General features: G+C 39.4%; 1 pseudogene; it reads left to right on the top strand.

The window, feature by feature from the left end:
* The first annotated feature begins 10,292 nt into the window (after window positions 1-10,292).
* LOC119537763 lies at window positions 10,293-11,239 on the top strand (annotated as a pseudogene).
* Window positions 11,240-15,866: the final 4,627 nt, after the last annotated feature.

Consider the following 15,866-nt stretch of genomic DNA (forward strand, 5'->3'; position numbering starts at 1 on the left):
AGAACCAACTTTTGGTGATATTTATCCTCTCTATTGTTTTTTTGTTCTCTATGTCATTTATTTCTGCTTTAATCCTTGTTATCTCTTTTCTTCTACTTGGTTTAGGATTGGTTTGCTGTTCATTTTCTAGCTTCTTCAGTTGATCCATTAGTTCTTTGATTTTGGCTCTTTCTTCCTTTTTAATATATGAATTTAGTGCTATAAATTTCCCCCTCAGCACTGCTTTTGCTGCATCCCACAGGTTTTTGTATGTTGTGTTCTCATTTTCATTCATCTCTATATATTTAGCAATTTCTCTTGCTATTTCTTTGTTAACCCACTGATTGTTTAGGAGTGTGTTGTTTAACCTCCAGGTATTTGTGAATTTTCTAAATCTCTGATGGTTATTGACTTCTAATTGTATTCCATTGTGGTCAGAGAATGTGCTTTGAATAATTTCAATCTTTTTAAATTTATTGAGGCTTGTTTTATGTCCCAGCATATGATCTATTCTGGAGAAAGTTCCGTGAGCACTAGAAAAGTATGTGTATCCTGGTGATTTGGGATGTAATGTCCTATATATGTCTGTTAAATCTAATTCATTTATCAGATTGTTTAGGTTTTCAGTTTCGTTATTGGTCTTCTGTCTGGTTGATCTATCTATAGGAGAGAGTGATGTATTGAAGTCTCCCACAATTATTGTGGAAACATCAATTGCTTCCTTTACTTTTGACAGTGTTTCTCTCATGTATTTTGTGGCACCTTGATTGGGGGCATAGACATTTACGATTGTTATTTCTTCTTGTTGAATTACCCCTTTTATTAGTATGTAGTGGCCTTCTTTGTCTCTCAAAACATCCCTGCATTTAAAGTCTATTTTATCTGAGATTAATATTGGTACACCTGCTTTCTTTTGGCTGTAGCTTGCATGAAATATTTTTTTCCATCCTTTCACTTTCAGTTTCTTTGTGTCCCTGTGTCTAAGATGAGTCTCTTGTTTGCAACATATTGATGGTTCATTTTTTTTGATCCATTCTGTGAATCTATATCTTTTAATTGGAGAGTTTAATCCATTTACATTCAACGTTATAACCGTGAAGGCATTTCTTGAATCGGCCATCTTATCCTTTGGTTTATGTTTGTCATATTTTTCCCCTCTGTCTATTAATATCCTTTATTGTACCCATACCGAATCTCTTTAGTACTGAACCTTTCTCCAAGTCTCTCTGTCCTTTCTTTGTTTGTCTGTCTGTAGGGCTCCCTTTAGTATCTCCAGTAGGGCAGGTCTCTTGTTAGCAAATTCTCTCAGCATTTGTTTGTCTGTGAAAAATTTAAGCTCTCCCTCAAATTTGAAGGAGAGGTTTGCTGGATAAAGTATTCTTGGTTGGAAATTTTTCTCCCTCAGAATTTTAAATATATCGTGCCACTGCCTTCTCGCCTCCATGTTGGCTGCTGAGTAGTCACTACTTAGTCTTATGCTGTTTCCTTTGTATGTGGTGAATTGCTTTTCTCTTGCTGCTTTCAGAACTTGCTCCTTCTCTTCTGTGTTTGACAGTGTAATCAGAATATGTCTCGGAGTGGGTTTACTTGGATTTATTCTATTTGGAGTTCGCTGAGCATTTATGATTTGTGTATTTATGTTGTTTAGAAGATTTGGGAAGTTTTCCCCAACAATTTCTTTGAATACTCTTCCTGGACCTTTACCCTTTTCTTCCCCTTCTGGAACACCAATGAGTCGTATATTCAGACGTTTCATATTATCTATCATATCCCTGAGGTCCATTTCGATTTTTTCAATTTTTTTCCCCATTCTATCTTTTATGCTTTCATTTTCCATTCTGTCATCTTCCAGGTCACTGATTCGTTGTTCAGCTTCCTCTAGTCTTGTACTATGAGTGTCCAGAATCTTTTTAATTTGGTCAACAGTTTCTTTAATTTCCATAAGATCATCCAGTTTTTTATTTAGTCTTGCAATGTCTTCTTTATGCTCTTCTAGGGTCTTCTTGATATCCTTTGTATCCCGTACTATGGTCTCATTGTTCATCTTTAGTTCTTTGAGTAGCTGCTCTAGGTGCTGTGTCTCTTCTGGTCTTTTGATTTGGGTGCTTGGGTTTTGGTTATCCATATCGTCTGGTTTTTTCATATGCTTTAGAATTTTCTGTTGTTTTTGGCCTCTTGGCATTTGCTGAACTTGATAGGGTTCTTTGAGGATTTGTAGACCAATTGAAGTCCTTATCTCTAATTTATCAGATCTACAGCTTCGTGGAGTACACTTTCTCTAACTAACCAGCAGGTGGCGTCCACGAGCCACCTGTTCTCCACAAGCCAGGTCTCCCCTGCTTAGCCTTTTTGGTGAGTGGGGGAGTGAGTCTTGTGGGGTCCAAGTTGTGTACCAAGCTTGCGTGTGTAGTTGGTGTTGCCTGCCCTGTATATGGGGCGTGTTTCTGGGCAGTCAGAGAGTGGGGGTGGCTCTAACAATCATATCTCCCTGGTGATCCTAGAGTTTTAAAGCTGCTGCAATCGTCTAATCCTTCAGTTCAGTCCTGCCACAGTTTGTCTCTGCCACTGACCCACAAGTCCTTGGTATTGGCGTATGGCTCCTGAGACTTGCAAGTGGGCCCCTCTTCCAGGCTGTGCACCCCGGGTCCTCTGTTGAGGGATGACTGTGCTATGTCACAGGTGAGTGCCATCCCCCCAGGGCAGTTCTGGGCTGCTGGGCTGTGTAGGGAGGCTCCCAGTCTGCTGAAATGATGGCTGAATGGGGCTTTGTTAATTCACACTGCTCCACCTTCCCAACTCTGGGACAATCAGCTGAGGTTGCAGGGAAGGCTATCGTCCACCCCCAGTTTTGTGGTGTGTGCCTGTTATTTGAAGCGCTTCCGTCACACTGGGTTGTCTGGGGCAGCTCTGGACTATGGGGCTGTTGATGGGCAGGAGTGTTTCCTGTCCACCAGGATAATGGCTGTGAGCGGACACCCCCCTTTTCTTGGGAAGTTGTGGTGTTTAGTGAATTTTCTCAGCCACTGGATTATTGCCTTTTGTCTCAGAGCCCTCTTAGTTCTGCTCTTGTCTTGACCTGCCCAAATTGCAAGTCTTTGAAGCTTTCTGTATTGGGCTTCTTAGAGTAATTGTTTTAGAAAAAGAAAAAAGGATTTAAAAAAAGGGCCCTCCTCAGAGATCTAATGGGTTATTGAAATGCTAAGAGACAAAGCAATTAGGGCCATTAAGGAAAGGTCCACAGGGCAGAGAGATCAGCTTTTCTTTGGGATTTGCGTATGAGCCTCAGGGCCTGAGCTCTGCTCTTCCCCTTTCTATGTTCACCAGAACTCCAAAAATCCTCCGCTTTTATTTTGGAGTTTTTTGTGTTGTTCTTTTCTATGCCTGTCTCCTCTCTGCTGGGCTGGCTGCTCTCAGATTCTCTGGTGTCTGGTCTCAGTCTATCTATGGTTGGAGTTTGGATCAGTAGAATGAGTTTCTGATAAGGGCTGCCACTGCAGTTCTCCCTTCTCCTTCCCGGAGCTGACAGTCCCTCCTCCCACGGGACTGAGCCTGGCAGGGAGGGGTGCGGGTCCCCTGGCCACAAAAACTTACAGATTTCGCTTATCTCAGCAGTTCGATGTTTTCATGAGTGTTGTATGAAGTATGCCCAAAGTCAGATTGCTCTGTGGTGTCCAGTCCACGCAGTTCCTGGCTTTCTACCTACTTTCCTGGAGGAGTAACTAAAACATACAGCTCACCAGTCCGCCATCTTGCCCCGCCTCCCAGTTAGATGGGTTTTGATTCAAATTCCATCTCTTGCTTTTACCATTGTGTGTCCTGGAGTGAGTCTGTTTTCTCTCAAAACTGTGTTCCTTGATCCATCATATGGGAATGCTCACAAACCCACAAGTCTTTTAGGAAATCCATGGACCAATGTGGAAGGATCTGAAATGTAGCTTTTTAAAAATTTTTTCTTTTAAAAAATTTGCTTACCATGTAATTAGCCACTTTCTCATACTTTTTGGGGCCATAATCTTCTTGGAGTTCCAGCACATTATGGAGAAGAAAAGATACGGATATACAGTACTGAAGTCCTGAAAATTAAAATACAGGACATTAGCCTATAATGACATCAAAAGCCTAGATCAAAGCAGAATAATTTGACAAAAAAATACCACAGATTAAAACTCTTTCTTTGCTACCTTTCACGGTCTGCCCCAAGTAAAGAAAACCCATCTCTGCCCCAATTCCATTACCAGAAGAATCTACATCTGATAACAGGCATGATTAATAAAGAAGGGAAAATAGAATTAGCACATCTAAGTGTTGCAACCATTTGCTAAGGCAGCAGTAAACACAGTGGTGACGGAGGCATCACTTTCCAAATGAGTGGCTCCTGGGCCTTAGCTGAATGAGGTAGAAAGGGGCAAGGAAGGATATTCCTGTAAGTGGGAGCAACATATGTGTGAGGGTAATGCTTGAGAAACTAAAATGTGTATTTGAAACTCCAAAATATTGCTTAGTCTGAAATTTAGGGTGGACTTTGGGGGGAGGATGAGCAGCAAGAGATGGAAATGAAGTGAAAGGCCTGAAATTGGTGGATATTTTATGATGTGTTAATAGACATTTATTTAATCCTAAAGGCTTTAAAAAAATCTTGGAAGAAATGACATCATCATATTCATAGTTTAGAAAATCATTGTGGCTTCAGAGTAAAGGATGGATTTGCAGGATGAAATTGAAATTTGTCAACTAACAGAGGCCTGATAGCAGAAGTGACTAAGAATACACTATTGTGACTGAAGGGTGAAGATGTTTTGAAGGACTGGCATGTGTCTGTGTAAGGAGATATGCAAGAAAGTCCCAAAGTTTGATCAGTGTTCCTTATTTTTGGTATCCATGCTCCTCTCCATGTCTTTTCTGGCTTGATCAGAAAGAAGAATCTGTTGTATCCTCTCCCATCTACCTTTTGCATTCTTATAATAAAATAAATATTGTAAATACTAAAAAATGATTGAATATTTATAGCATAGACAAAACAACTCATAAAGTCCCTTAAACACATATAGACAAACACATTTTTCTTTGTAGATTGCTGAAACAGCAGTTGAGAGTGCACTTGCCATTTCACAAGTCCCCAGGGATGCTGCTTCCTCAGGATACAGCCCATCCTGGATGACCTGAGTGCCCCAGGGACTCAGCCCATCCAAACTTTTGACATAAGAACCTCAGGAGCTGGACCCTTGAGAATGCCTCCCGGTGCCACCCACAGCTCACTCACTGGGTTTATTTCTGTGCCCTCTCAGGGGCCCACGAGCCCTGAGGCCTCTCCCTATGTGCCCAGGAAGAGGAATAATGGGACTGGCTGCTGGAGGATGTTGCTTTTGTCCAGCCCTTGGTCCCCATCAGGGGACAAGGGTTTGGTGAGTGTCTGCTGTTGGGCAAGGCAGACAGGGTTGGGAAGCAGAAAAGCCAAAGGCAGAGCTCAGAGCCAGATCTGGGGGGAAGTTAATACGCAGGGTGTGATCCTATGGACATGAGAACAAGGAGAGGCTAAGAGCATCCAGGATGGGGCTAAGTCCAGTTTTCTCCATCTATTAGTTTCTGCTGGCCTTGGGACCAGACTTTTAAATAATCTTAGGTTGAAATAAGAATGGATGAATGGGGCAAAAGGGACCAAGTAGGGCAGGAGCTGTGTTGAAGATGCTGATCAGCAGCCCAAACCAAATAATCCTTGAGCTTGGCTCCAGATGGATGGACTCTGGCTCTGAGGTTTTGATGTCTGGTCTGGCAACTTCCTGTCATTGTGTGGGTGTCTACCAGGTGTGTGTCTTTTCATGTGTTTGTAATAATAATGATATTGCATAAAAGTTGCTATTTCTTCGAGAGCTTAGCATTTTCCAGGCACTGAGCTAAGGACTTTATCTGACTTTTCTCATGTAATCTGAAAAAAAAAAATTATGAGGAAATGGGTATCTTAAGAGCGCAACTAATTTGTTTGATATAACACAAAAAGAAGCACAGCTCAAATATGCACATCCAGGACACCTAAGTCTTAAATTAGAGTTCTTAAGCAATTAGTTTGTTTTAAAGTGTCTCTGTGTGAACTCAGTCTCTAAATCCACAGGGGTCTGGGCATACATGTAAATGTGTTAATTTTTGTTTTTATTCAGCCGTTCACTGATTCTTTCAGTTACTCATTCATTAACCTGCATTTTCCTGGAACAGATTGCAAACAGAAGGGAGTTTAGCCTGGAGGTGATCTGGGGAGGGATGCGGCTAAAGATTTAGAGAAGTTCCACTTCAAACAAGAGTTTGGGTTCCACGCTAAGGATTTAAAGATTATTATTTATTTCATAAAATTGATTAATTGTTTTACAGAAGTTGAACTAGAATAATGAGATAAAACTATGAATAGGAAAATGTTTTTAACCTCAAGAAGGATAGAAATTAGCCAAATGAATGCAATGAACCATGTTAATTACAGCAATGGGTTATGTGTTTGTGATTCTGGGATGTAGCCAGGAAGGACACTTGAATCTTAGAGGTTAACAAAAATATGTTGGGAGGATTTTCACCTAAGTTAAGATAAAGGAAAAGACAAAAGAAAACATCCCTAAAAATGATTTATCCCACTGGTTAAAACTTCTTGAGAATAAAGAAAATGATAATTGTGATCATATTTTTAACTTTAATGTAAATTCCTTTAGTATTCTCCTTATTTGGCATGTTATTGACTGCCAGTTTGTGTAGGTTTGTTTTGCTTTGCTTAGGCCATAATTGGTACTTAATGATTTTCAATGTATTTTCAGGGTTTATTGACACAATGAGACTATTCTTTGCCTTGCCTCATTAATGATACTAAATACCAGAAATATTTTTTGGCCAATTTTAAGTGACATCATTGTGCAGATCTTATGCAAAACATAAAAAGGATTGATATGATCTTTGCCTTTTTAGAGATTACATTGTAGCAGGGAAAGTGCCTTTTTGACAAATACTTTCAAGTATAATCAATTTCAGAAAAGGGGGAATAATATTAGGAAATAAAATTTTCTAAGATCAAGTGATCAGGAAGACCACTAAGCAAAGTAATGTTTACCTCCACAGGCTTATCGAGACTTGAATGATAAGTAGAAGCTCACTTTGTTAGGAGAAAGAGGAGGGATGGGAATAATTGTCTTCAATAAAGGGAGAAGTATGTTCATAATCTCATAGTCAGGAAACTTTGGCACCAAAGGAACATGTGTTACTTTACCTGTGTTTAGAATATTGCATATTGTCTTTATAGGAAATCATTTATCTAAACAAACATTGTTTAGAGAAGCAAAGTTCTCAAAACATGGCAAAGTCACCATGAATTGAGCCCTTCAGAACACCTTGCAGTGTGATGGCCGCAGCGAACTCAGTTTCCTTCACCGCATTGGTTTTCACTGTCTCTGGCTTCATTTCTGTTTATCTTCAGAGAAAAGAGACGACTCTTCGTTGATGTAAGTTTAACATGAGCAGGAAATTATTAGACACTACAGACAGAACTCAGGAAATAAAATGATAGAGAAGTTAACCATGATCATGGAAATTACTTTTAACATGTACACTTTTAGAATGGGCAGTTTTTTTTTTTTTTTCTTTCAGCCAACTTCTTGGACTTTATCAGGAAGGCAGAAGAAGTATCAAGACCAGATTTTTGAAATATTTTTAGCTGTGTTAAGGCTTTTTACTTTCTTTCAAAAAAGATTGGATCAATATAATTGATTTTGTGTGGGGGCTTTAAAGAGAGGTAGGCATAAATGATGAACTAACTTCAAGTTCCTGTTTGGAGTCATTGAGTGGATGACCCTGATATTCTCTGAAATGCTCGATACAGTAGGGGGCAGCAAGTTTGTGTGGACATATTATGAGTTTTAAATTTGATTTTTCAAAAATTCATTTTGAGGTGCCTATGTGATATCCAGAAAAGTTATATCCTTGGATATGTGTGTCTTGACAGATCTGGATGAAAGAATTGGGAGGTATCCATGTGTAGCTATTGGCTTGAATCATAGGAATTGATGATAAAGATCAGGGAAGAGGTAGAGTGAATAAAAGGGGTTTCAGGCACAGCCCTGAGGAATGCCAGGCTTTAAGAGACATGGACTAGGAGAAGTGGGCAAAGGATGAAATGAGATGCCGGTGATACCACATTAAGAATAGAGAATGTTTAAAAAATGAGGGGGTGATCAACAGTGTCAAATGTTTTTGACAAGTCAAGGACTAAAAGGTGGGACATGGATGTCATTGGTGACTTTAATGAAAGCTGCTTCAGTGGAGTGGTGGGAAGAGAATTAGAGAAACATGGGTTAAAGGATAAATGGAAGATGAGGAATAAAAATAAGAAGGGTAGGCTGCATATTTAGCTATGAATGAAAAACTGTAATAATTTCTTCATCACTCAGGGAAACAGTTGAACACATTTACATTGCCTAAATGCTGATGGAGCAAAGTTTTAACAAGGCTAGTTCGAAGACATTGAAGAGAAAGAGAGTGAAATATAAAGACACCTGAGAAGGCGGGAGAATTGAATATATCATATGGGTTTGTTTTTGTTCCCAGATATGAAAGGCACATTTTTCCAATTATAACAAGAAAAAGGGTAAAGAACAGGTATAGAGATACGTAAGTTTGCAGTGTGATGTCTTAGTATTATATAAGTTCACATCAAATGGTTTCTAATTTTTCTGTGAAGTAAGATGAAAGGTTGAGGAAGAAGGATTTACAATGAGAGATAAATGTGGTTTGAAGAAAGTAGAAAAAGTTAGAACTTGGAGGGAGATTGAGCTGTTCAAGATCATGTTATTGAAACATTGGGCAGTCTTGAAGGCAAGGTGAAGGTTGACAATCATGAATTTATGGAAACACCAACATCCTCAGTTAAGAAGTTTTTTCCATTTTTTTTTCTGTCATGACTTAGAATATTAACTAGGTTGATTAATCCAGGGATTGTGTTTAATCTAATATGCAGATAGTATGGGCATTTTGCCATACACCTTATAGACCTGATACAGATTTTGGTTATGTACATGGAAATCTAGGAAAATACTCCTTGGATTTGATCCCCAGGAATACCATTTCCTGGTTCTGTGACCTTTGGCAAGTTACTTAACTTCTCTGCCTCAATTCCTATATCTTTACAATGTGGATAATACTATCTATCTTATGGAGTTGTTCAGAGAATAACAATGGTTATCATAATGTAAAGAGCTTTAGATTTGTAATGTATGTAGAAGGTTTTCATTAAAACATTAACTCTTATTATAGAGAGGATAGAGTTATTTGCTTTTAGGTTGATCAAGTTATTAGAATATATAAATTCTATTATTGGTACACTAGAGGTAATCTTTGGATTTATGAAAAATACAATTGTGGCAATTTCTCTATCTTAAGCAGGATTTCCTCAGGAAATCCAAAGTGTGGGCTAGTGGATCAGCCCCTCATCCTTCCAATGTGGTTCTCCATGGTGAGTGATCAAACACCAGTGTCTCCGCATTCTGGTCTGCAAGTTCCAGGACTCTAGAGTGTCAGGGATATGAAGTCAGAGATTGCAATAGGGGTAAGGTTAGGGTGGTGCTGAACAAACTGCAGTTACATTGATACATCATTGTTTCCACCCTTTTCTGTACACTCTGCTCTTTCTGCATTCATGGAATCCAGTAATTTGTTGAGGCAGCCACCAGGTGTGGGACAACAGTATAAAAGAGAATTAGCTGTGGAATCTTAAGATCTTGCCTGGACACTTACTAAAGGTGAGAATTTATATAAGATTACCTCTGAAAGCTTCAGTTTCTGCTAAAATGAAAAAGAGGATAAAAATACATGCCTCCTAAAATTGTTTGAGATAAGGCAATACATTTTCAGAAGCTGACCCTTCGTAGTACTCTCTAATTGTCAATTACCTCCTAATTTTTCCAATTTTATCCCACTTTTCTTAGGTTCAACCTCTATATGTGTGTTGATTAGTTTGCCCTACACTCACATATATACAGCAACAAATGGCATTGACTTGGGAAGACCTCAGTCATTAAAATGGGAATAACATTTTATATATTTTGGGAAAGATTCCATAGTGACTTGGTGATTAGTACTGGAGTATCAGGTCTAGTAAAGCTTTCTTGAAGACACAGGCATTGCTAATAATAGCAATGAGAGCTTCTTTCCTGGGAGAAAAAAGGGAAGAACCTTCCCTGCAAAGGGGGTATTGGGGTTGAGGGGTTGGAAGAAGAATTACAATACGCTTTTCTGATGTTCATTATATACAATGTGCTTTTAGGACCAAGCAGCTATTATACCAGGACTCAATGGCCATCTGTAACCTGAGCAGCTACTACACAGGGCCCTTCACCCTTCTGGGCATCCCTGGATTAGAGCAGTATCACGCCTGGATCAGCATCCCCTTCTGCTTTATCTATCTCGTGGCCATTGTGGGCAACAGTATCCTTCTCTACCTCATTACCGTGGAGCGCACTCTTCATACACCCATGTTTTTTTCCTTTCCATGCTGGCCACTACTGACCTCATATTGTCTACCATATGTGTCCCCAAAACCCTTAGCATCTTCTGGCTTGGTCCCCAGGAAATCAGTTTCCCTGGGTGTCTTACTCAGTTATTCTTCCTGCACTACAGCTTTGTCCTGGACTCGGCTATACTGATGGCCATGGCTTTCGACGGCTATGTGGCCATCTGCTCCCCCTTAAGGTATAGCACTATACTGACCCCCAGGAACATGTTCAAAATTGCTGTGGGAATCTGTTTCCGAAGTTTCTGTGTTTTTGTGCCATGTGTTTTCCTTGTGACTCGTCTCCCATTCTGCAGGACACATCTTATCCCCCACACATATTGTGAGCACATAGGAGTTGCCCAGCTTGCGTGTGCTGATATCTCCATCAATATCTGGTATGGTTTTTGTGTTCCCATCATGACAGTCATTGTAGATGTGATCTTAATTGCTGTCTCCTACATTCTCATCCTCCATGCTGTCTTTCACCTCCCCTCTCGAGAAGCCCGCCAGAAGGCTCTTGGCACCTGTGGTTCCCATGTCTGTGTTATCCTCATGTTCTATATCCCAGCATTCTTCTCCATTCTTGCGCATCGCTTTGGGCATAATGTCCCACGCACCTTTCACATTGTGTTTGCGAACCTCTATGTAGTTATACCACCTGCGCTTAACTCTATTGTCTATGGAGTCAAGACTAAACAAATCCGGGACAAAGTCATTCTTCTGTTCTTTCCCAAGGGGGCCCGGTGACAGAGGCCTGAGATTTGGTGTTTGTGGACAAGCTCCTAGTATATGTTAGGCCAGAGACTGAACCTGTACCCAGAGACTGAACCTGTACCCAGTGGCCCTAGAATAGGGGAGAACAAAATTTCCTAATTCAGCAGAAATGTGGTTTTGTTCTGTTTGTAATTTTATGCAGACATCTATGCAGCCATACCAGTTATAAGAAAGTAAATTCAGAGCTTACAATATACAAATGCTTTTAATTCTAGAAGCTAAATATTTTGCAATTCTTCATGATTGCTTTAAGGCCATTACAAGAGTTTCAATAAAAACAATGAAAAAAATCAACATTTTATTTCAAAATAAAGTTATCTCTAAGGAAACTAATTCTTTTGTAAAATTATACATCATACTCATTTGTTTATGTATCAGAGTAACTCATGTAATCACTGCCATGATTACACTGTGAGGCTCTGGCCATTTAGTTTGTTTTTTTCCCATCGATTTCTAGGCGACAAAGTATGGGATCTGGCTTATACTAGTGCATAAACATTTACAAAATAAAGGAATGGGGTATAATCATGCATGTATTCAATTAAGAGTTCAGGTGCTTATTTTGGACAAAGAAAGAAATCAATGGAGAAACACAAAACTCATTTTTTACTCCCTCTTGAGAAAGCCAAATTAGATGTGATTGGTAGAAGTCCCCTACAAATTCAAAAAAAGAAGTAAGGCTAAGTTCCTTTGGCCAGTGAGAAGATGGGAAAGGATATGCAGACTAAGAACTATATTTAAGATTCAACCAAGTAAAGCACTCATGGTCCCAAATTTTTCCTTCATGTACATCTCAATAAAGATTAAGTCCTATGCTAAAAATCTTTCCATTGGCATGTGTCACAATAATTTGAAATCCAATATGTCCAACTTGGATAGAGTGAATCATTCTCTCATTCAAACAGTGAATAACTAGTTTTAGGTATTTTCCAGGTGTCAATGTTATTTGCTATCTAATTTCACCTCATATCTAATATGTCCTCAAAGCCTATTGCTTCTTGTTAAAGAGCCTCTTGGATTTACAAATCCAGTGTACTCCACTCCTCATGTCTCACCACATTAGTCCAAACACCCATTTCTTTCCACTTCAGTCAAAATATCAGAGTTCTACATGGTCTCTCTACCTCTAGTCTGCTCTCCCACCCCATGCACATGTCCCTACATTTATATTTCTACAGTAACTCTTCATATATAATGTTCATAGGAAAGATATGTCCTTGGACACAGAGGCTCAAGGCTGAATCTTTATGCCTCTTTCTGAGCGACAGTAGGCAGATAATAAATTTCCAAAATTATTTAATGTATTTTCCATATCATAAATGAAAATACTATAAGCAAGAGACAAAGTAGAGAGAAAGGTAAATCGGGGTGATTTTTTTTAGTTCAAATTAAGACACGAAAAAGGCTTATTTCTTCACCTACCATGAATCCCTGTTCTTTTATTACATGTGGGTCGGGAATTAGGTTCCGACCTTTGTAGCAGTCTACTTGAAGAGGTAAGCAACATCCAGTTCACGATGCCTGTGAATTAGAAGCCAGTCAATTGTTCAGAGAAGGAAAAGTATTCCTGATACAAAGAACAGAAAGAGAAATTTTCAGAGAGTGCTTAGAAAAATGAGGCTGAATGATGTAATTAACCGCTTTGTTACAGAGTATAGAGTGTCATGGGACCCTTCCATACCTTTTGCCTCAGTATAAACCAGGGGATCCCCTTAAACTTCCATTAAATAAAAGTTAAAATTTCTGTGGGGTGAGCCAATAAGATGCTAATCTCTCCAAGTCTGCTGTCACCCAAGTGTTCAGAGTACAGGGTGGGCTGCAGGCAATCTTCATTCATTCATTTTCAATGCTGGTTACCAACCACTCCACAAACATTTTCAAACACTGTGTTAAGTACTCTCTGTTCCACATGGAACAAAATAGACATGGCTCTTTTCCTCATGGAGTTTTTATTCTAGTGACGGAGACAGGCAGGGAAGGAGGCAGGTGGAATCATGAAAAGATGTGAATGAACATGTAACTGCAGATTGTGTTATGTTTGTGACAGACATACAGAGAAGTGCAATAAACAAACAGAACAAACTAACTGCTCTCGGGAGAGTCCATCAGGGTAATATAACTTTAAATTAGTTATGCCTCCCTGAAAGAAATTACTATTTCTCTAAGAGACATGTCAGTCAAGGTTGTAGGGAGGGCGTGATCTAGGTGAAGAAACAGCATTTTTGAAAAAGGCTCAGTGCATTAGAGGAATTGGAAGACAGTGCTGTCATAGGGGAAGTTTAAGGAGAGGGAACAGCAAAAAGCGACCTTTCAGAAGGCTGAAGAATCCAGATCATTTCAAGGAGTTTGTTTAATATTCTAAGATCAATGGGAAGCTGTGAAGGAATTTTCTTCCATCTAGATGTTCTATCCATTGTGAAAGTGGTGTGTTGAAGACTCCAACTGTATCTGTTGAGGTGTTTGTTTCTTCCTTTCGTTTTGCCAATGTTTGCCTCATGTACTTTGGGGCATAACAATCCCATGTGGAGATTGAAATGCAAATTTTGGGGATCCACTCTGAAATAAAGTAGTATTATGCCTTGGGGCATGCATATCATCTTTGTTTTTATAGGCATCCTGGGTTGTTGTGATTTATGTAGAAATGGATTACATATGGAAAATCATGATGTACACTATGATCAGGATTTTCACATGCACCGTACTATTTAATTTGCCAATTCTTATGATATTCTTGACAAGCAGGTACAAATATTATCAACTTTTCATGGATATTAGGTAACTTGCCAAAAGTCCATCATCTGGTATATTAGTCAGGGTCTCTAATAAAACAGAACTGACAGGAGATATCCATAAATATTATGAGGTTTTATAAATTTTTCTTATGCAATTGTGGAGATGCGTAAATCCAAATTCCATAGCAAGGCTGCAAGCTGGGAACTCCCATGAAAGTTTTCAGGAATTCCCCAGGAGGAGCTGGCCTGCTGAAATAGAGATGAAAATTCTCCATTCTGCCTGCAGAAGTCATCACTTCTCCTTTTAAAGCATTCAACTGATTGAATAAAATGTCTCTTATTGCTGAAAGTAGTCTCTCAGTTGATTGTAGTTGTAAGCAGATATAGATATAGTGGTAGTTTAAAGCTATATGTACTCCAGAAAAGAGCATGCTGTTTTCATCCATTCCTGTATTGTGTAGACCTTTTGTAGGTGGGAAATTTTGATTAGGGTTTTTCAGTTGAGGCCTGCCCCAGAGTGGATGTTAATCCTTGTACTGGAGTCCTTTATTAGTGGATAAAAGAGAGAGAACAGCTCATAGGGAAAAGCCCCAGAGAAGTGAAACAAAGATCACAGAAAACAGAGAAGCAGCCACTGAAGCCAGAAGCAAAAGGAATGAAATCTGGGATAAAAGAACCAACAGATACTGGCCATGTGGCTTCCCATGTGCCAGAGGTGTCCCAGATGCCAAAGCCTGTTTCCAGAGTCCAGGTATCATCCTGTTGATGCCTCGTGTTGGACATTTTCATGGCCTAAGAAGTATGAACTCTAAGTCAATAAATCCCCATTGTAAAAGCCAATGCATTTTGGTATATTGCATTCTGGCAGGTTTACCAAACCAAAACTTCTGGTAAGTGAGGACATGAATTTTGCGTGATTGTTCTGATAGGTGTATACATATGGCTACACAAAGATTTTATGAACACTTTCAGGAACATCAGTTTACATGTATCAGTTAATGCACAGGCACGGGAAAGGTTAATAGAAACTACCTCCACTTCTTCCCTTGAGGGTGAGAAGAGAGCCCCTCAGGGTCCCCCAGGGTGCTAACTTCCCACCTTTTCCTCAGTTTGAGCAGAATCCTGAAAATATAAATCAGAACTTAGTGTCAACTGATCAGTCCCATCCTTTCCTCTCCATTCATTTCTTTGGTTGGTGTGTCTGCCACTTTTACTGATGTGCTGTGTCTCTGTCAGCACAATCTTCCTTTTTTTCCTTTGGACATATCTTCAACTGTAGGTGAGTACTGGCTGCTTAAAGGAGTTTCATTAGGAAGAGGATTTGGAGAGAAATAGGGAGTGAATGAGAAGATCAGTACCCATCATTTACTTACCATGGACTTGGCACTATAACTTCCTTTCTTGAGCAACTGCCATTTATATGATGAAGACATGGTCTCCAGTACTTGGCTTCAAGCTCCTTTGTATGGACTGCAAAAGAATAGAAGAGATTGGCAGTTATACCACTGGGTCAAGAATGACCATGGCTAGTGTTTTATAGTTAACATTTTTGACCTGCATGTGACAATGCACATAACCCTAACCTCTGTGGTAGAATAAATGGGTATATATGTATATATGCCCAGGGGTGCTTTTCTTAGTTTTCATTCATCTAAAACTGCCTGTATGTTCTGTCCTTCCCATGTGGTCTGACGGCTAATGAATATAGTGATGATGTAAAATATAATCTAATAACATGCAGTAGTACTTATTCCATCTTGCTATGTGCCAGGCACTGCCCTAAAGATTAATTTTGGGTGTGTCTTATTTTGTCCTTGTAACAGCTATAAGAACCAGCAGTAATATGCCCTTTTCATCAACGAAGAACC

This window comes from Choloepus didactylus, chromosome 6 (assembly GCF_015220235.1).
Source record: "Choloepus didactylus isolate mChoDid1 chromosome 6, mChoDid1.pri, whole genome shotgun sequence".
In the NCBI taxonomy this organism is placed as follows: Eukaryota; Metazoa; Chordata; class Mammalia; order Pilosa; family Megalonychidae; genus Choloepus; species Choloepus didactylus.